The following is a 22,267-nucleotide window of genomic DNA, read 5'->3' as shown; positions in this document are numbered from 1 at the left end:
GTCGCGTGCCCACCGAAACGGCGGCGGCAGCGCCACCATCAGCAGCGTCGGGACGGCGCTCCCACCGCCGCGGATGTCGTTCTGCGTCAGGCTCCCACCAGCCGCCGTCGTCGTCACGGCGAGTGTCGGGCACGCCACCTCGCTCCACCACAGCGTGCCGCTCACCGACGCCGTCGGGGTCCGCGTGGGCGGCAGCGCCACCGTCTCCGTCACCCGCGGGGTCTCCGTCGGCCTGTACGGCGTCGGACTGTAGTGAGCCGTGCTCAGGCTCGGCGTCCATTTTGGTGTCGGGCTGCGCGTCTCCGTCAGCGTCGCCGTGTGGCTCAGCGGCGGCATAGCGGGCGTGCGGTTGCACCCGTCCACGTGCGGCAGGTACACCGGCAGGCAGTCGCGCCCGTACCCGCCCTCAGCACAGCGGCAGCGGCACGACCCAGACATCGCCCTCGTCGCAGCTGCAAAGCAGTGCACGTTGGCATCGCACACGCCACACTCCACGGGGCGGAATTCCCCGATGATGCCGGCGGACCTGTAGTCCATCGGCTGCAGCGCCTGCCCGTTGAGCGTCAGGCACCCCACGACGAACTTTCGGCCGGCGCCCCCAAGAGCTACGGTGCCGTCCATCACGACGGGCCCGCTGCCAGCGTTCTTGTGAAGCGTCAGCGTGCTCTGCACAAGCTCCGCACTGCGCGGGTACGACGGCACCGACAGAAGCCTGCCACCGATGCTGTTGCCGCGCACCGACAGCCACGACCCGAACACGAACGACGCCGACCCCCGCAGCACCAGCAGCCCGCCATCCGTCAGCGCACCGGCGTTGTCGTTCACTACGACGGCGGACGCGTTGGCCGCCACCCCGCTGTCGAACACCAATCCATGCGCGGCGTACACCTGGCTCCCCGACACGCGCAGCACAGCGCCCCCCGACGCAACCACGCGCGCACTCGCGTACAACGCAACTTCGCCACCGAACACAGCCGCGTCCAGCGCAACACCGCCACCAACGAGCTCCAGTCCGGCACCGTCCACCACCGCCGTCCGCCCACCAGTCACCACCGTCACGAGGGCCACGCCGGACACAACCAGCACGGACCGCACAAGACGCAGGCCCGACAGCACAAGCACCGGTGCGTACGGCGAGGACTGCGAGCCGGGAAGATACACAAGCGGCGTTGGCCTCGCGGCAACCAGCAGGGAGTCCGTCACCGTCAGCACAGACCCCGCGGGAAACGTGCCGGTCAGCACAAGCGCACCGTTCAGCGCCTCCACATCGCACACGGACAGCTCCACCGGCCCGCCCTCGTCGCTCCCCGCCGCCATCGCACCGCGCAGCGCTCCTCCGCCCATCACGTACAGCACGGCGCCGTTCAGCAGCGACACGTTCTGCACAACAATCCGCACGCCGTCCCGCGCCATCCACGGCACGTAGAGCACCGGACTCACGCCGTCCAGCACAACGTGGCGCAGCGTCACCTCGCTCGCACCGGCAGGCACAACGAACACCGACCGCAGCGTCACGCCCTCGCGGAGAAAAACACTCGACGTGTTGCCCACAGCGGGCGGCAGCGCGGGAGCTCCCACAGGCACGCACGCCTCGCCGTACCCGCCGCTGCCGCACACGCACACGCACACACCGTTCCTCATGCTCGCAGACGCCGTCCCGGGCGCGTAGCAGTAAGTGTCCCTGTCGCAGTCGTCGCACCCAGCAACGTCGATGCTCCCAGCGTCGCCAAAACCAGCCGCTGCGTACTCCTCCGCCGTCGACAGGACAATTCCACCAGCGTCGTTGCACGCCACCCTCAAATGCGCCCCAGCCGCAAGCGACAGGCTCAGCGACAGCATCCGCGACAGCAGCGCTCGGTTGCGCACAAAGCTCAGCGTGCTCCCAGCAGCGGTCACGGCGCCAGCGGCGTGGAGCATCTCCCTCGAGACGCCGTCGTGCACGTTGCCCTTCGCCAGCAGCATCGACCCACCGGACAGGCCCACCGTCGAATAAAACGCCACCGCGTAGTCCTCCGTCGACGAAAATTCGTTCCGCACAAGCACCACAGCGGAGCCCGACACGCTCACAGCCCCACGCACAGACACCGCGTGCTTGCACAGCAGGAAGTCGCTGTCAACAAACGCCACCACGGATCCGCCGCTGGCCGCAACACCGCCCTCCACCGACACACACAGCCCCAGCGCCGTCTGCACCGACAGCCCGTCCACGTACAGCGCACCGCGCAATGACAGCGCCACGCCGCCAACCACCAACACGCCAACAGCGTCACGAAACACCGCCGCCACATGCGTGCGCGCGATGGTCAGCACGCTCCCCGTCAGATTCACGTTGTGCACCACGAGGCACGCGGAGGCATCGCCAAGGTCGTATTCGCCACGGTACGCAACACGCGCCTCCGCAATCAGCAGCGAGTCCACCACGGTGACGCGCGAGCCCGGCGGAAATCGGTTAGCCACCACCACGCCGCCGCCGGAGCGCGACTCAAGCCCGCTGATCAACACATCGGCACGCTGGCCAGCAGGCGGGTCGGACCGCCACCCGACAACGTACAGGCTCGCTCCGCCCAAAAACGTGCAGTTCGCCAGCGTCACGTTGCGCACGCTCCCTGACATCGACGCCACGTCCACCACGACGTCCGCCGCAAAGGTCACACCAACGTAGCACGCCACCGACGTCCCAAAAACGGCGTTCACCTCCACATCCACACGCACGTCGCGCACGCACAAGTCGGCGCCGTCGGTACTCGGTGGCTCGGGGACAGCAACGGGCAGACACGCAACGCCGTGGCCGCCCTCCGCGCACGTGCAGGCACAGCCATCACTCGACGCCGTCGTCGTGTAAGCGGGGAAACACGACGCCGCAAGGGCGCATGGGTCGCTGCAGGTCAAAATGGTGGCATTGTACACGGACGGGATAATGTATCTCACCCCCTCCTCGCCGTTCACAGTGTTGCACGCAAACAAAATCACTCCGTTCGTGAGATCGCTGGAGCCCGTGGGTATCAGCAGCACGTTCAGCGTGACCGTGCTGGACATGAATTGGTTGCCGGACACAGACACCGTGGAGTCACGGAGATTCACTTTGGGGAGAAGAAAAGCAAAGGCATCCGATGGGGATTCACGGCACAGGTTGCCGCTCAACTGCAGCCAGGAGTTGTAGTAGATTCGGCAACTGGATCTAGAGAACAACACAGCCAAGCTTCCCTGCATGTCATTGCCCTGAAACACAACCGCTGACTGGGACTCCACACGTAAGACCGACAAAAATAACACGAAGCACTTCACCGGCCTCGTCACAGCGTTGCCTCGGATCACCACGGCAGAGTTGTTCAGTACACTCAGTGACGAAGAATGCATAGACCCCTCAAGATATATCAGCGTACCGTTACCGCCAGTCATATGAAACGTGTTGCCCACCACCGCAAACACGGAGTGCCACGACACCCTCAGCGCAGATCTCACAACGTGAATGGCGATTGACGATGCCCTCACGGTCTGAAACACATTGCCACTCAGCACTACCGCGGAGTCGTTGCTGATCGCCAGTCCATTCATCGCAACACACGACGGCCCCCTAAGGACCAAACCAGACCGAGGGACCAGCCTCGTGACCGTGAAGCGGTTCCCGCTAATCGTGATGTTCGTGTGCGGTGGGAACACGCCCTCCGGGCTGAGCAGCGCGTCATAGAATGTATTGCCGGTGACGACGATTTTCAGCGACCCCACAGCGGCGTGCAGGTTGCCCAACAGCAACAGCACGGCGCCGTCCCTCCACGTGCATCCATCGAAAGTGACGTTTGCCACTTCGCCCGTCATCGCCCCAATCAGCACCGTCAGGCTCATGCCGCCACCGCTGAACGTCACGTTGCGGTAGCACAGCCACAACAGCCCGCCGCCCACAGCCTGCGCAACCTCGGGGTATACCATGTCGCTGATGCACTCACCAACCGGCGGCGGTGGCGGTGTGCGTGGCGGTGGCGGTGGGCCAGCAGGCACAGGCGCCGGGACGCACACATCGCCGTGCCCTCCAGCAGCGCACTGGCACTTGCAGTCAACGACCTCCGTCGTCAGCGGAGCAAAGCAGTCGCCGTCCTTCGTGCACTCCCCACACGCAGCAACCGTCGTCACGTTGGTGATGCCGTGGAGCGCCAGCTCTTCCGCCGTCGTCACCTTCCGTCCCGCGACCGTCAGACACCCAGCAACGAACCTGTAGCCGGCGTCAGCCTGCGATAGCAAGGAGACCGACCACCCCGTCGAGCCCATCTTGCAGCCCGTCAGCGTCACCACACTGCTGCTGTCAATGATCAAAAAGGTGGATTCAGTTGCGTAAAAAATCGCACCCCCCCCCCACGTCGTTGTCGCGCCAATCCAGCCAGCTCGACCGCTCAACGGCCCACAATTTTAGTGAATATATGGCATAGGACACGGAACCGCTGTTCCCCACCATGCGCAACACGCTGTGATCCGACACGATGAATCGAGAGTACTGATACACAAAGCTTGTTCCGGAGGCCATTGTATTGTTGAGCAACGCAAAAACAGAGTGATCACGGACACTGAGAATGTTCACGTAGAACAGATGCGTGTACCCATCGAAGCTGCAGTACCGCGTGTACAGCGAGCTGCCACCCATCAGCGACAGCTTCCCGGTCGAGTAAAAAACAAACGCATCACGCTTCGATGCATGCGCCTTGACGTTGCTGACCAACAGCGAGGATGCATTCAATACAACGTTTAGCAGCAGCACTACGCCAAACTTGTTGCTAATAGTATCCGCCAACTTCACCTCAGAGGCCTGCACCGCGTCAACCTCCGTGACGGCGATGTCGCAGTGCAGCGGGAGGGCAAGTGAAAAATAAGCAACGGAGGATTGCATCACCGTCTGGCTCACGCGGATCAGGACGCCGGCTGACTCGGTCACTCCAACACCCCCAACAAACTGCAGCGCGGCACCCTCACGGAATGTGCACCCAGTGAGCGTGATGTTGATGGGAAGATGCAGCGGCATACTGTTGAGAAAGAAAGTCAACACAGCACCCACGCCGCTGAATGTCACACCCGCGTAGCAGTGGTGCGTCTTCCACATGTTCAGCGTAATTTTCGTCAGCGTCTGGTTCACCACGCAGCTCGTGTCGCCGTCGACGGCTCTCTCCGGCAAGGATGGCACAACCGCGTCGGGCACCTCGAGGGGAAGACACGACGCGCCATGCCATCCGACCTTGCAGCTGCACGAGCACGAGCCACGGTCCACCGACTCCGTCCCGGGCATGTAGCACGCCGCGTCGTCGTTGCATGTGCCGCACTTGAACGCCACCACGCCCTCCGGAAGCACGTCGTCGTACGACACCTCCTCATCGCCCTGCAGGTTGCACCCAACCACAAACTTCGCGGGTGAATCCACAAGCGTGTTTGACAGAGACATTTCAGCAAAAGGACAGCTATCGTCCACCTGACGGTTGTGTGCAAGCACCACGGTGGTGCCGCTGCCCGACAGCTGAATTTTGTGCTGGGCATGTGCTATAATTAATACTAAGGCTGCGCTCACCTTGTTGCCCTCCACACGCCACTGCGCACCACCCTCGACTGTCAAATAGCCGCCAAAATACACCAGCGCGGAATCCGAAAACTCCGCGCTGCCAACAAAGTCGCAGTTCGCCACTCTCAGCAGCCCCGCGGAGCTCACAACGGTATCCTCAAATACATAAACTCCATTGAACGCGCTCATCGTGTTATCCTCCACGTCAAAGTGGCCGCCATTCTTCATAACAGCGTAAATGCAAATGGACGACTCCACACCGTCCTCCTCCTCCGTTGCGATCAACGTATTTCCCTTTATAATCACCCCGCCACCATCAACAACACCGATGAAGAAATAAACTGCGTACCTATTCGCCTCGATGAGGTTGTCAAGCAGCAGCAGCGTCGTGTTGGAACCAAAAACAAAGTCCAAAAAGGCAACGGCGTAGCTCGACGTCGTCACAAGCGAGCTGCCCGCCACCAGTATCTGGGAGCTCGCACCAAAATCACCCTCAAACTCCAAAGCACCAGAATCCAACATCGAGGATGTCACGTTCACGTGCACGCGAGCACCACTCCCCTTGATCAACAGGCCCACGAGGACGCACTGCAGCAGCGTGATGTTGAGTGTCTGTTGTGGCGCGTCAAAATGCAACAGGTCCAGCGCAATCGCGGCGGTGAAGGTCAAATTGACAAAGCACAGACCACGCACACCGGGATCAGGATCGTCCACGGAGCTTATGCTGCCACCGTGCACGCAGCGGACCTCAGTGTCCTTCGCACCTGAGAGCGGGAGCGGCCCAAGACCGTCCGGAAACGCAGCCGGCAGACACGTGTCGCCGTGGCCGCCAGCAGCGCACACACACTCACAGCCGCGGATGCTGCTCGTCCTCGCTGCAAAGCACACGGCGTCCACGGTGCACGCACCACAGTCCAACACCGTCACGGGCACTCCAATATTGAGCCCTTCTCGGTAATCCGTTACAGGAGAGCCCCGTGCCTCGTTGCACACGCCGTAGATGATCGGGCGCGAGTCGGATGGTGGTGACCAGTTGCTTGTCATGTGTGCAATGGTTGACGAGTACAAGCCGTAGTTGAAGTTGTTGTAAAGTATCGACCACACACTCCGATCGCGGAACGCCACGCCGTTCTCACCGTCCACGTGCACAACGTAGGCGGTGCGAAACTCGTTGTCGCGGTGCACCAGCCAGCTGCCGTCAGCCACGGTCAGCGTTTCTGCAATGAGCATGGCGAAGCCAAGACGGAACGTGCTGGACACAATCTGCAGCACGCTGCCGCCAGCCACCGCAACGTCTCCAAACACACACGCGCCTTTGTAGTATTCAGTGCTCGGCGCACTCCACGAGCTGTTCTGTATGGAGAACACGGAGCCGCCGCTGACACGCAGGTCCGACGCAAGAGCGTACATCACATGCGCCCGCGACTTGACAGCGCAGTTGTCCATGTAGAAGACGCTGGACAGGTTCACGACAAAGCCACGCTCCACGAGGATCGCAGCGCACGACTCCCCGCCACACACCAGCATCGACCGCGTCATGACAAACCGCGTCGACAGTAGCCGGACGCCGTCCAGGACAAGCACGGGGCCGTGCCGGGATCCTGCGTGGCCAGGAGTCGTCGGCACGTACTGCGACCCGCCAACCGTCGCGCGCAGCGTTGAGTTCGCCAGCAGCACACTCGAGTTCGGCGGCATCGCGCCATGCAGCACGATCGTGCCCTCCAGCGACGTCACGTTTGTCATGTTGACGAGGGCGTACGGCACCAGGCGCGCCGTGCTCTCGCTGAGGCCGCCAATCCGCAGCTGCGCGCCGCCCGCAAGCACGCAGTGGCGCAGCGTCACGTTCAGCGCGTCAGCGAACGCGTCCATCAAGCGCAGGTCCACCGCCACAGTGATCGGCCCGCTAAACACCACCGAGTCAAAGCACGCCGTCGCACGCCCGCCGCCAACCGTCACCGACTCCGTCAGCGTCACGCCACTCACGCAGCCCTCCGCACCGCCACCACCACCGCCGGCCCTCGCAGGCGGCACGTCGAACGGCAGGCACGCCTCGCCCAAGCCGCCAGCAAGGCAGCTGCACGCGCAGTCGGAGAACGACGCCGTCAGCGCATCGAAGCACGCCAGCGCTGCCGCACAGCCGTCGCACGGCACCACGCTCACGGAGGGCAGGCCGGCCAAGCGGTAGTCGCCGCTGCTCCGCAGCACCCGGCCGCCGGCACGGTTGCACTGCACGGTCACGGCGCCGCTCGTGATCGCCGGTCCGGCGACAAGCGTCGCGCCAACGGCAGCGCAGCGCACAATCGACACGGTGCCGCCGCTCAGCGTCACACCCGACAGCGATGCCACGGACGACGCCTCGCCCACCGCCCACACGTCGTGCAGCTCCAGCCACCCGCCGCCACCGATCGTTCCACCGTCGCAGCGCACCAGCGACGACGCAACAGACCCCTCGACGCCCACAAAGCGCAGCACCGAATCAACCACCTCGAGGGGCTCGCCAAGCACAATGCCGCCGCCGCTGCTCACAACCGACACGTTCGTCACGGAGAACACCGAGTGGCTCCGCAGACTGAGACGCGACGAGGACGCCACATGCATCGCGGACGCGGTCGGACCGCCCGACGCCTCCAGCAACACGCCGTCAAGCACCACCGCGCTCGACAGCAGATCCACACCGCCGCCAACGTGCACCGCAGACCCGCCCGCGTGCAATGACCCCAGCACAGTGTTGCTCACACGCAGCTGCGTCTGCAACAGCGACGTCGCGTACAGCACAAGCGGCGACGCCACCGCGTCCGTCAGCCCGCTCAGCTGCGAGTAGCGCATCGGTCCCGGCGTCACAATCGTCGAGTCACAGACCGTCACGTTAGTGTGTGCCGGCAGGTTGTGCACAAACACAAGCGAGCAGTAGCCGCCGGACAGCCCGCTCACGCTCACCTCCAGGCTCCGATCACTCGCCGGCTCGCCGCTGTAGCCCCGCACGTAGATCTGCGCACCGCCGTCGCACACGCAGTTCCTCAGTTCGATGCGCAGCGCGCCGGGAAGCATCGCCGCCACGTCGAACACCACAGCCACGCCGTTCGTGATGGACACGCCGTCCAGCAGCACCGTGTCCACGGCGCGGCCAACCGTGATGGCTCTGTCCACCGTGCCGCCCCGCAGTCGCAACACCACCGCATGCACCGCGGACATCCATGCCGCAGCAGCAGCCAGCGCCAACGCCACAAGCAGCGCCACACGCACAGCCGCAATGGCCCTGCGCCGCACACGGTGCCGGCTGTGCGGACACGCACCCTCCGCAGACCGCATCCACCGAAACAAACACGTACCAACAGGGCTGTCGTGGTGTTTCGCCCTCGCCCCGTTCACCATAACTCCTGTCCAACAAATCCCCTTATACAGATGGCAAGTACAGTTACACAATTCCTATATATCGCTATCCCACTACTTCTGCTATTCCTAATACAGCAATTAATAATTAACACCTTGAAACGATAGTTGTGCTGGTGAAGCGAAAGTAACTCTAAATGCTCGGTCAGAGGGCAGAGGCAGGAACAACAGCAAATAAACACAGTGGCACGCAGAAGCATCCGGCCACAGCCCGACCGCCAACACAAAGACGCGAGAACGCAATCAAATCAGTTACGCCGTCCACCCCCCACCGCCCACGCAGTCCCACACAATCACCGTGCGGAGTGGTGGGATCCCAGCAAAGAAGCACATGACCACTGGCACCGCTAGCGTGACCGATGGGTCGGCGCTGCACAACAAACAGCGTCCAGGTTGATGCTGCGCACACGGCATGCAAATGAAGAAAAAGCATAAAGGCAGCAGTCGGACACAGGGAAAGTCTATCCACACCAATTGTTGTTTTTTCTCCTGTTTTATTGAAAAAATCCAACAGCCCGCACGCCAGCCACCACCAAACCTGAAAAACTTCAAATAGACGCAAAGCGGGCTCCCGCCCTCCCTCCTCGCAAAGCACCGGTGCCTGGCAGAACGTCAGCACAGCCACCCGCGCCACGTACAGCCACTTGCAGCTGCAGCTCCAACGCGCCGTGTGGGCCGCACACAGCTCCCCGCATCATTCTCGGTAGTCCCCCACTCGCGCATGCCATCGCAGAATTGTCACAGCCCTCAAAAACATGTGTGACAGAAAGACTCCCTGCGTCACCCACAGCAGAAGCGTCAGTAGCACACGCACAACGCCCACCACAAAAACAGCGCAGCAGCGGCACTCTCCGGCAAGCTACACAGCTCTAAGCATCAAGCATGCATGCACACACATTCGCATGCACGCTGCAGAGCCTCTTCTATTGACTGCATGAGCCCGCAGCGAACGCAACCAAGCTCCCAAATGTACTTGTAAGCAACGCCATCCACGCCGCAACGCAAGAAAGTGCCGTGCACACAGCACACACACACAGCCACAACAAGAGGGACGGAGCGCATCCAAGTCCACGGCAATGTCCTTTACTTCTCTCCGCCCCGACAAATTGGAATTACACCCCAGAACAGGTTGTGGCGGGTGCCGTCCCACATTCACAGTGAGGCACAGCGCACACCGTCCGCTCCCCTCCAACTTTACTCAGCAGGCCGGCGCCCAGTCGCCCTCTTGCCATCGCAATGGGGAACACAAATAATCGTCACCGCGGAACATCACTGCCTCTAGCAGAAAAGAAAAGAATTGAAGACATGTCAACAGCACAGCCGCCACAGAGACACTCAACAGGACACGGAGACACGCAGTGACAGTCAACACGGCAAACACGAAAACAGGCCACAGTGACTCAAACGAAAAAATGTGAGGGTCATGCAGGGCTCCCATCAAACAAAAAAGAATCCATTCGGCAGAAATTTTATTTCCCGAGCCAAGCAGCACAATACGACCATGCGTTTGTGCGTAAATATTGCCCGCCCCAAGAAAAACAAAAAGATACTACTATTTTGTAAGCCCACACAAAATCCCACACTTTCCATGCGGCATCCTGCCTGCTCCTCCACTCCTCGTTTCGTGCGATCCGTGGAACGCACAGCAATGAGGCCGGCACCGTGTGTGGGCAACAAAGCAAATAAGTGGGGAAACACTTCGCTCGTGACGGTGTGTAGCAAGCGATCATCGGGGGAAAACACAGAGGTGCTGATTATTCCAATAAAGCGACAAGAAAAAAAATACCAGTAAAAAAAAGGTTGGAATGCTTAACAAAATGCAGTGAGTAATGCTGGGAAGCTGCACATTTGTTGTTCCACAAAAAGTCGCAATTCCACCCTCCCTCACTCCTCAGCAGAGGGCCGCAGCGCCCCACAGACCCATAAGCAGAAGCAACAGCACCCGAGACACACAGCCATGTACGGTGTTGCCACACCTTAGACCCACGGACACCAACGCGGTGACACTCTCCAAATCAAAAGGGTCACTGCCCAAGGCCGGCGCTGCGTTAAACTCCGATGGAACCTTTGTTTTCCCAGGCGTTGTGCTCGAATGAGCCGGTGCGGCACCAGCGCCATCCAACACGTTGCCATTGTGGTGAGCAGTTGCGGGTTCTGTGCCGGGCTCAGGAGCGGCTGTGGCAACATCCGCGGGCGTCATGTCAGTGCTGCTGAATGAATCGGGGCCGCTGTTCGTGCCCACGGCAGTGCAGGCATGCGTTTCCCCTTCAGGGTCGTCGTGTTGCTTGTCGCCGGCGAGCGTGTTGGCGGTGGACGGCTCTTTGTGCACACTCTCAAAAAAAAAATCACGTGAAATGCTGTGCTGCGGCCAACCGTCGATGTATCCGTTATGCGAAGAGCCTTCACTCGCCTTGCCCGCCTGCCCCATCATCAATGCTGCCGCGTTGGAGGGCAAGTGCTCCCGGCCACCTTCAGGGCGACCCCCACTGACAGGTATCTTGCTTTCAAGTACTTCCTGACGACTGACCACGCTCGGTGTCGAAGACAATGCAGGCGCCAATACACCACTGCTGGGTGTCTCTTCTTCCATTTCCCCGTATCAGCTGAGGTGGACGGGCCAATGGCATCAGAAGAAGATGTTTGCCTGGGAACTGCTGAGCCCTTCCTATTTCCTGATGGTTGCGCTGGTGAGTGTTGACGTTGTGGTGCTGATGTGTCTTCCTGCCGCGCTTCATCCACGACGACAAGCCCACTGGCGGATTGAGGGAAAGTTTCACTCGCATGATTGTTGTGAGGCGCACCTTTCGGAGCCGGCACCCTCGCCTCTGGAGTGCCAACAGCATCCGGCTTCGTCTTCATTAGCGCTTGAGGCTCGTCACCCTTCAACACGCGGTTGTGCAACAGGACGTTGCTCACCGTCACATGAGTGTTACCGAGCACTCTTGCCGCCGCCAACGCAGGAGTTTGAAACGATGTGGGGCCTCAACAGCGTTATTAGCTCTTGGAAAAGCTCTCATAGTCCTCATCCTCCTCATAATCCACTTCGTCGCATATCGTCGATCCATCCACGTACACAATCAACCCCGCATCATCCTATTGCAGTGCCGAATGATGTGTTTTGCCCTGCACTAAGTCGGGAGCCCCTGACAAATTCTGAGTCTCACCGTTGAAGGTGGCCTCCCACTTCCTTCCACTCGTGTAGAACAGCCCAAAAGCACGGTGCTGTCAGTGTCATTCATCCCCACACCCACCAAAAAAACAGGGCCATTATGCGGCTCCTCATGGATAGTCACCGTCGCCAAAAAAGGTCAAACTTGTTGTTTGCGAAGTATTACGGCACATTCTGCCCCAGCTTGCCAACAGGTCACTAAACTCCCTGCTCCAGACCCTTTGAACGTCATCCCTCCATCAACCCCTGACCTCCCATTGTTCACTGCTGCATTCACGCAGAGGTACTCGTCGGCCCATGCGCTGTTAGTTGACGTGTTGGATAAAAAGCCAAACAGCCCTTCAGTGGGGGCAGAACCATTACAGTCACGGCGCTTCTGAGTCCTTTCATCCACGCAGCGGTATTCATTCGCAACCTACGCATCCTTCTCCTTCCAGGCAACCAACACCCTCTTCACGCCCTTCAACTTCTCCGTCAAGTCCACAAAAGCAATGTTGCATTCGTCATCCGCAGCAGCGACCTCGTGCGAGCAGTACAGTTTTATCCACTCTTTCTCCAACAATGATCGCACTTCGTCTGTGGCGTACAGCAGAGTGCTGGCGGCAAACTTCCCATTTTCAGCGGATACCGGCCCAACATCATAAATTCGCTGCATGTCCGTCAGCCGCAAGTCTACTCGACCCGCTTCTTCTCCCTCCTTCCAGGAATACACCGGCTGACGAGGATGACTTTCTGTCCATCGATCGTCGCGCTGACAAAGCCACCCTGCACGCCGTGTCCTGTACGATTCCGTGAGTTGCCCCACACGTGTGAAAGAGGGCCGTATGCCTCCGTCCACCGACTCCCCTTTTCGTCCGCCCTCTAAACCCTGCGGCCGCCGTCCACACACGACGTCATCATGCGGAGACCTTTGCCCTCCATTCAGGGACCGCAGGCTGGATGCAGTCCTCGGGAGCCGTATAATCCGAAAACTCCCAATCATGCGTAAAACCTTTGGCAAGGATAGTCAAAGAAACGCTCCTTCCATCACCATTCAATAACTGAATAGGCAGCACATAGCGACCACCGTTCTCCAGCCTAACGCCTGCGCTGCCACCACCCAAAAATTGTTTGAAGCGTCCGGGATGGGGTTTGCAGTACCTTAAAAGGTCGGTAGGATTCGATGTGCTACCGTAATCCCACTCAAACGCCTTCATCTCCCTATTACCACATCCAGCCGAAACCTTGCCACTCGCGTACCTGGCCATCCTATAGTCATCACCAGCCACATCCGTCAATGGAGCCCTTTACATGCCACAGCCACCAAAAAGAGCATTCATTTCGCCACAATACGCAATACTAGTGGCGCCCAACAGACGGTCAACTTTGGTGTCAAAATGATTCATCCCAACGACTTTCCCAATCATCCACGTCTTTTCGTTCCCTTCCAACCACTTTGCGGCAATGCCAACGTACAATTCGCCATCCTTGGGGTTCTTGTAATGCGCTTCAGCAACAGCCACAACAACACCATCCACCTCAACAAGAGAAGGTGCACGGAACGAGTCGTAACCCGCCTTCCTCGCGAAATCCATTAAATTAGAAACCGAATCCCATCCAGTAAAGATGATTAAATTCTCTCAATCACCCTTAGCGGAAGCCCCACTGCCGCAGCACATCATCGCGACTAGGAGCAGCAGCAATATCGCGGAAGCAAACACACGCCGGAACACGTTGGGCCTCCGCGGCTCACTCTCTCTTCCTTCCCTCCTCCTCCCGCTGGATCCGGTCACGCGGCGACGGTTTTGTGTGCGGGGTGCCTTCACAGCAGCAACACGTGCGAGCATGTAAATATGTGTGTGGGCGGTGTGTGTGCTGTTGGTCCTTTCAGTGCCTTCGAATTTCACAGTAGCGATTCGCGCTTGTTTGCTTGCTTTCCTAGCGTGTTTGTGTTCAAAAAGTAGAGGGAAAAGGGAAAACAAGCCAAGTAAAGAGATGAGACAGCGAACAGAGCCACTCCGCACCGGCCATCGCGGCAAGTCACGGCGGGCCGTCGGTGTGTGCGGGCCAGCCCTCACGCGGTGCAACACGCCACACATCCAACAGGGAATGACAGACAGACAGACAGAGGGAGATGAATGGATGCCGCCAAGGCGCACTCACAATCAACATGGCCCGTGAGCATGCCGCCACTCCACGCAGAAACACAAAAGGAGAGGATTAAAGGAGAAAAAAGCAAGAAGCAGCAAAAAAAAAAAGCGCACGGAAGGAAAAAACGACAAACTGGAAAAACACCGCCAAGGCCCTCGCCCTGGCCGGCGACTCCACACCAGCCCTCACACACACACACACAGACACCATCGCAGTGCTGTCAGTCCGCGGGGGAAAGGATTCGGTCCTCCACACAACAAACGCACACCAAGCAAGCAATCACCCACCGTGGACGAGGAGGAACGACACACCGCCATCACCTCCAGTTCAATCCCACGGCCAACGGGATACAGTCACAGCCCCGCAGCCAACACAATGCACACGGAGCGAACAATCACCCACAGAGCCGCACGCAGAAGCGATCCCTCATCCATCCATGACGCGGCGCCCCACATCATGCGGTCACACGGATTGCGGCATTTCCTCAGAACTTATCCTTCGCCCATCCCTTGAAAATGCTTCTGTTAATGATGGGCATAAAAAAAAATGGAAAATGCATTAGCACCGAAACACCGCCAGACACAATATTTCTTTCATAACAAAGCGATTATACGATTGTTCCTAATATGGACACACGCATTTAAATTTATATAAATTACATTTTTTTCACAATAAACAGAAATTTCCCTTTTCTTTATTATTCTTAAAATGATATGATCGATAACGTTGCTCGTTTTTGACAACTTTATGCAATAATGCCGCTCGGTACTGTCGCACCTGAGCCGTATGCACACACAACTAACATATCATGTAAAAACCAACCAATGTTTTTCACCAGAAGCCAAACAATCCCACTCCCTCCCTAATTTTCTTCGGTCACTGCTATGCTCGATAGCGTTGAGCATTATTAACACTTGTGTGTGGTGCTGCCGCCTGGGGCTGGTGCGCCCGCAACTTACACACAGAGACAAGTATCCAAAAATATATAAATCCCACAATATTTTTTACCAGAAATCAAAGTTGCCCCCTTCCCCAATTTGTTTTCCCCATTTCTTTAGTTATCACTGACTTCAGGTAGCCTGTTTTGCCATAACATTTCGGCTGTTATTGTCACTTGATACTGGTGTACCTTTTCCCCCCCCAGCACGCCGTTATTTCACGATTCTCAGCTTCTGTTACATTCGCCGAATCATTACATTTCTGCCAGTCAATTATCATTGTGCTGTTTGCGTGCTGTGCATAAATAATCTTCCACGACAAGTCGCGGGCAAATTCCTCCCAATCGTTAAAATATGCCGCCAGGCACTCAGTGAACTGCCGCACAGTGCTGGCTCTGGTGTGGTGCGCACCCGCCGTAGTCATCCGCAGCCCAACCAGCGCTTTCCGCGGCGACTCCATGAAGAAAAGGGCATCCACCAGCGGAAAGTTTCCGACAGCCGGTAGGTACAATACCCCGCACTCCAAATTAATCCTGTCAGGGTTGCCACGCAGGTTTTTTTTAATGTTTCACTGCGGGTGGGGTGACCTCGAGGGTTTCTTCTCAATACCGAAAACTGCGACGTTATTCGTCCTTATGGCTGTAGCTCAGTGAGTTTTCTTTGTATTATAACCACGGCATGCGGATTCATAAACGTGGCCGTGCCTGCATACTCAAAAACAACCCACAGAAAACAACTGAAGTTACGCAGCAACAGATTGAAAACGTCGACCGGCGGCGTCATATGTGTTAGATGCTGAGTTATCGTGGCCATGGCCGAACGGGAGACCGGTGCGTTGCAACCTACTTCGATTCCTGGCTCTTCTCGCACTCGGACAAATCTCACGATTGTGTGAGAAACATCCTCAGCAATCCAAATTTTACTCCTTCCCACACCCATGTAATCCGTAGCATTAGAAGGTTCAATAAGTTTTACAGCTTTTTCAATCGCGGACAATTGAATTTTATATTCGATCTCATTGAAGACACAACGTGGGATCGGACCCACTTCATCCATGCGTTCCTCCACCGTTTCCCAGTATTTCGCCTGTTCCCTCACTTGTTCCCCCGTGGGCTGCATGTGCTTCCTCCAAAAGCACATTGCCTTCACATCAATCCTGTCAGGACAATTAATTATGAGTGGCACCGCTGTCTTATGCCTCCTCCATCCCTCAAAGTTATTCTCGTTTGGTGTTGTCAGTACAATCATGCCCCATTCGGAAGGAACAAAAAAACGACGGATTACGACCCTTCACTAACACATCGTAAATGACATACCCTTTCATCCCATGCTTCCACAAACTCGGGATAACACTCCTCGACATTTCATTAATATCGTATTTTGTCACCGTCTTGATGGTCTTGTCAAACAAAAATGCTTTTTCCGCAATAACGTATATAACCACTTGGAGTTTCTCGACACCGCAGTGCAGCAGCTGGTAGAGGAGGTACGAGCCGGCAGCCATCGATTTCCCGATCCCGGGCGTCCCAATCAAGAGATGCTGCTTGGGCTTAAAGTAGGTCCGACCGTGAGGGCTGAACCATTCGGTGAGATCATTCCTGACGATCTGCCACGCTCGCCCCACCTCACAGTTTACAAAAACGTCCTTAGGAAGATCCTGTATCGTATTCCACGAGTACGGCCATCCCTTCTCCGAGGTGAGCACCATCAGCCTGGGACGTGGTGCACCGGGTTCCTCCACACCGTCATCTTTTCGAGAGTTCGGCCAACTGCATTGTAAGTCCATGACTGCGGTGGTTTCCCCTCCCTCACATCCATTCCCGTCCCCTCGCCGCCAGGAACTTCCACGACATGATGCCACCTCGCATTGTACACAGACTCGTAGTGTCCCTCCAGTTTATTCGATGCACTCATCTTCATTGAGTTCTGCGCCTGAAAAAGGGCTGCGTTTAGTTTTCCCCTTGCAATGGGAGTGACTGTGTCATTTCCTTCATATTCCTTCCATTGCTGAGAGAGAACACACCTTCGTGAAGAAGTTTGTACACCTGTTAGTCTGTCAAGTTAAGAACTTCTTCAAGAAGCCGCTGGTCTTGTACGTAATCATCCGGCTCCTGAACAAACACCTCCATCGTCACATTGTAGTCTTTCATCAACGGCCGCCCTGCCGCCAACATAATTCCAAAGGAAATCACTCAGCCTCATGTTGGTACTGCTCATGGTCCACTGCGGCCACACTTTACTCCTCGCCACGTGTCGAGCTGCAGCGTCGGAACCATCACAAGAACCGCGTCGAGGCGCCATCACAACACCCGTGCGGTGAAGCATCCCACTCGCACCGCCCAACCGCGGCCAGCAGGTGCCGCTGGCCCCAAAGGACAGTCGCGGCTGTTTTGTCCCGCAGTCCCAATGGCGTTGGGCGTGGCACTCGCACGGAGTGGTAGTCGGTGCGCCATGCAGCCGCACTGCAACGCCTGTGGGCAAAACAGTCGAGGCCCACCGCCTCCGCAGAAACACAACGTGCAACCAACCCCAACACCGCCACACCATCGTCCTTTTTATTTTGTTTTATTCACGTTGTCCGTCTGTTTGCCTCACCACCGACACCAAAAATAAGTGCACACCTTCAAAAAAGAATAAAAAGGAGGCACGATCCCACAGTCGTTCCGCGTCAGGCTCCCATCCACCCACCGCCATTGCCGCACAGGAGGCCGCTGTCACATCGCAGAGTCAGCACAACAATGTGCACCACACCATCGTGCACTGAACGATTGGCGGAACGCGGCCATGCATCGCCCCGCTCCATTTTACCACCACTCAAGTGTTGCGTGCCCGCACAAGGCAGCAAACACAATCAGAGTGCACACAAACCCAATCATCCCCCTCACTCGCTGAAGCACATTATTCGCATGGAGTGAAAACTTTTGAGGGCACACCAGCAGTAGCAGGCTGCATGCAATTTCCCTGCCAACCCTGCGAAGAGACACAACAACTCTGCGGATTAAAGTGACAGCCCCTCGGTGCTGCCTGCAGTTCAAATGGCAGGAAGAATTCCACGCACGCATAGTTCCAAATCCCTCGCTGTTTGAGTGCACATAAACAGAACGGGAAAAGAAAATACCTGCGCGCAAGATGGCATTTAAATACGTGAAAGTGTCAGCCTGCTTTCTCCGATGGCGTTGGCGAGCAATCCCATAAAATCCAATCAAAGTGGCACGCCGGACGGAATGGCGTCCGTCAATCAATAAAAAAAAAATAATTGCGTCAATGCAAAAAAGCAACGGAAAGTTGGCGCATGCGATTGACAGTGACACCTGAGGTGCCGAGGAGCACTTCGGTGTCCAACTGGCCGTCAGGCTGAGAGGACAAATAAAACAAAAGGGCAGCAAACCCTCTCGTTCAATGTTTTCTAGCAGCAACAAGAGAAAACAAAAACTAAAAGATACAGCAACAAAAAAAAAGTGTAGACAATTTCCCTCTCATCGTAGCCCCCATTTATCTCAATGCTGGACGTTGTCGAAGTGCAAGAAATCATTCAAAACTGAGAAAAAATTACATCTGAGACGTTTGCGTGATGAGCATCCGGAATACTCTTGACGACAGTGAGGGAAAGGCAGACGCCTGAGTTCCCCTCACATTTGGCCTGACAAAAAAAAATCCCACAAACATGCATTTGTATGGCTGCAGTAAAGCTTTGCCTTGACAAATCAACAACAGTATTAACAAAGGGAATAATAAGCAGGAAAAATCCAGGCGATTGCAAGGGCAAGGCATCTTCGCATTGGAATTATTGTACATCCTAAAGAAGAGCACTTGACAAGATAAAGAATAAGACCATAAAATCATTCTGCGACCACACAGACAGACACACACTCACACGCAATCATATCCCTCTCCCCTGCTCAGTTTTATCACACCAGACACAAATAGGCCCAAAACACTCCATCACCCAAGAAACGGATGCAGAAACAAATAAAAATATAAATTTGGCAATAAATAAATTAAAAAATACTGCCTCCCACTGCAACAGTTTTACTCACAAAAGTTAGTCAATGCACAACTGCACACCAAGTTTCTGTCCCCATAGCTTCCATCGATGCGGCCAACTGAAGGCCAAACTTTTCGGTGTATGAATGGCTCGAAGGGAATGCAGCAGTTTTCCGGGCGTATGGCATGTCCCAATCATCTGATGTGACACACTTTGCCGTGTGCGGGGCATTCTTGAGAACGTTGTTCGTTGTGCTCTCTTCACCCTCCTCTATGGATGCAATTTCGGTACGAATGGAAATAAGTGCATCGGCCAACCGATCCAACTCCCGCTTTGACTCTGTGGGTTCAGTCATGAGTGTTCCCGCAACAGGAAATGCCAGGGTAGGTGAGTGAAGGCCATAATCCATGAGTCTTTCCGCCACATCTTCTGCCTCAATTTGTGTTGTTTTTTTAAATGGCCTTAAATCTATGATAAACTCGTGAGCGCAGAAATCGTTTTCCCCCAGAAAGAGAACTGGGCAGTGGCCGTCAGGACGCTTCTTTAAATAGTTGGCACTTAAAATCGCATACTCCGTGCATGTCTTGAGACCCCGTGAACCAAGCATCAACATTAATAAATAAGAAACTGGAAGAATAGACGCCGATCCGTATGCTGCTTGAGAGACTTGACCAAAGGGCTGGGAACCACCAACATTTTGAATAAAAACAGAATCTGGCAAGAATGACGCCAGGTGCTGACGAACAGCAATAGGACCCATGCCTGGCCCACCACCACCACGAGGAATTGAAAACGTTTTGTGGAGATTAATCTGGCACACATCGTCCCCAATACATCCAGGTGCCGTGTAACCCACCATGGCATTCATCTTTGCACCATCAATATAACATTGCCCTCCATCGTAGTGCACCATCGAAGTAATGGCCAAGATTTCCCTGTCAAACAAACCATACGTACTCGGATACGTTATCATAATGCACGAGAGATTCTTTGTATGCTTTTGGCAAGAATTTTCCAAATCCTTCATGTCAATCCTTCCATTCGCCACTTTATCTTTACAATCACCATCCCTGCCAAGAGAGCCGAAGCAAAATTTGTGCCATGAGCACTTTCCGGAATCAAGCAAACATTGCGATGGCTCTCCTTTTTTGAATTATGATACGAGCGGATCACATGAAGACCGGCAATATTCACCCTGAGCACCACTATTTGGCTGAAGTGACACGGCATCTAAAGCGGTAATATCCCTTATTTTCTGCTCCAGATCCAAACACAACGCGCTATGTCCTCGCGTTTGCTTCTTCGGTGCAAGAGGGTGAAGGTTGGTAAATTCTGGCCACGACAAGAACAACATGGCGGCAGCTGGACTAAGTTTCATGGTACAAGAACCCAAGGGCACACAACCATGCGTGAGACCATAATCTTTTCTATGAAGACGGTGAATGTATCGCATAAGCTCACTCTCAATTTTGTACTTTTGAAGGATTGAATGCCCAAGAAAGACAGATTTTCGTAACATTTGCAAAGGCATTGCTCTCTTTTGTTCTGTGAGTTTTGAAAGGACACCTATCACAGGAAGTTGTAGCCCTGCTGCCTCCAAGAGAGACACTACATGGCCCTCGGTAGTGGCCTCATCCACCGATATGGAGACGGTGCCATGACTATAATCAACAAAAATATTAATGCCTTTTTCCACGCAGCATGTCACGTAGTCTTCAGGCGTTATACCTTTTAAATTTACGGTGACGGTATCAAAAAATGCACCATTGACCACTGTATGCCCTACAGACTCTAAGCCAACAGAAAGTATTTTGGCTTTACTGTGCATTTCGCTCGCAATTTCCTTCAAGCCCTCAGAGCCGTGATAAATGGCATAAAATGCTGCAACATTTGCTAGGAGAGCCTGTGAAGTACAAATATTGGATGTGGCGCGTTCCCTCTTAATACGTTGCTCCCGCGTCTGAAGCGCCATGCGTATGGCCGGACAACCCGTCGAGTCTTTACTTATACCAATGACGCGACTAGGAATCATTCGCTTAAATTCCTCCTTGACAGCAAAAAATACGGCGTGAGGCCCCCCAAACCCTAGTGGGGCACCAAAACGGTGGGCAGATCCCAAAACAACATCGGCTCCCATTTCTCCCGGAGGTTTGAGAAGAACAGAAGCCATCAAATCTCTCCCACAACAGCTGACGACACCATGTCGTTTTGCCTTCTCAAACAGTGTCGTAAAATCATGAAGCATCCCCATGGCATCTGGAGTTTGTACCAAAATTCCACAAAGTGAGGAATCGCTCCAATCAATCAAATTTGGATCACCAACAACGACCTTTACTTTAAGGGGCTCAGCCTTTGTTTCTACCATCTCTACGCAAGATGGGAAGACATCCCTCGATAATTAAAAAAGGTCATGCGCTCATTTCGACCATGATGAAAGGCAAGTTACATTGCCTCAGCACATGCAGTAGCTTGATCCAGAAGAGATGCATTTGCCAAATTCACAGCTGTCAAGTCTATAATCATGGACTGAATATTCAACAGGGACTCTAGACGGCCTTGAGATATTTCAGCCTGGAAAGGAGTGTATGGGGTGTACCATGCAGTATTCTCGATAACTTTACGAAGTATTACGGGTGTTGTGCCCTGGCTCATAGTATCCTTGCCCAATCATGCTCTTTAATACCTTATTCCGTGAACCCAGTGAATGGAGAAGCGAAAGGGCATCCTGCTCGCTCATCACCGGAACCCCTTTTAAAGGAATTCGCAAAATATTCTCTGGGATCACAGCAGTCATGCGGTCCGACAGAATTTCCTTGCCAATTATTCGAAGCATAGAAATTGGTCCTGCCGCCGATGGTCCAATATGGCAATTGACGTAACTGTTTGTAGCAGTCCGTCGTACAAACGCCAGTGGCAACGTGGAGAAATGATGAAAGCAACGATACATTATTATGTTAGACATGTGCTCGTCACCCTCCTTCTCTCTCTCGCACACGCGTTAGTTTTCTTTTAATTTGGATAAAAATTGGGCTTCACAGTAAAAAATCCACAAGAACGAATACAAAATATAATTAAAAAATAAAAATAAATTTAAACAGTAATCAAAATAATAATAATAA

The 22,267-nt window shown here is 55.5% G+C and overlaps 4 pseudogenes, besides 4 other annotated features; all 4 read right to left on the bottom strand.

Moving 5' to 3' along the window:
• Tc00.1047053503439.14 lies at nucleotides 1-8,910 on the bottom strand (annotated as a pseudogene; the record flags this gene model as incomplete).
• Nucleotides 1-22,267: a sequence feature (areas not merged during assembly with more than two copies in the genome that could not be assigned to a particular haplotype).
• Tc00.1047053503439.40 lies at nucleotides 10,818-13,922 on the bottom strand (annotated as a pseudogene).
• Nucleotides 14,864-14,892: a sequence feature (AT_rich).
• Tc00.1047053503439.61 lies at nucleotides 15,335-17,710 on the bottom strand (annotated as a pseudogene).
• Nucleotides 19,131-19,171: a sequence feature (AT_rich).
• On the bottom strand, nucleotides 19,210-22,110 carry Tc00.1047053503439.80 (annotated as a pseudogene).
• Nucleotides 22,211-22,267: a sequence feature (AT_rich).

This window comes from Trypanosoma cruzi, genomic scaffold (assembly GCF_000209065.1).
Source record: "Trypanosoma cruzi strain CL Brener 1047053516601 genomic scaffold, whole genome shotgun sequence".
In the NCBI taxonomy this organism is placed as follows: Eukaryota; Euglenozoa; class Kinetoplastea; order Trypanosomatida; family Trypanosomatidae; genus Trypanosoma; species Trypanosoma cruzi.
Note: the sequence above shows the minus strand (reverse complement) of the source record. Positions and strands in the feature narration are given on the sequence as shown.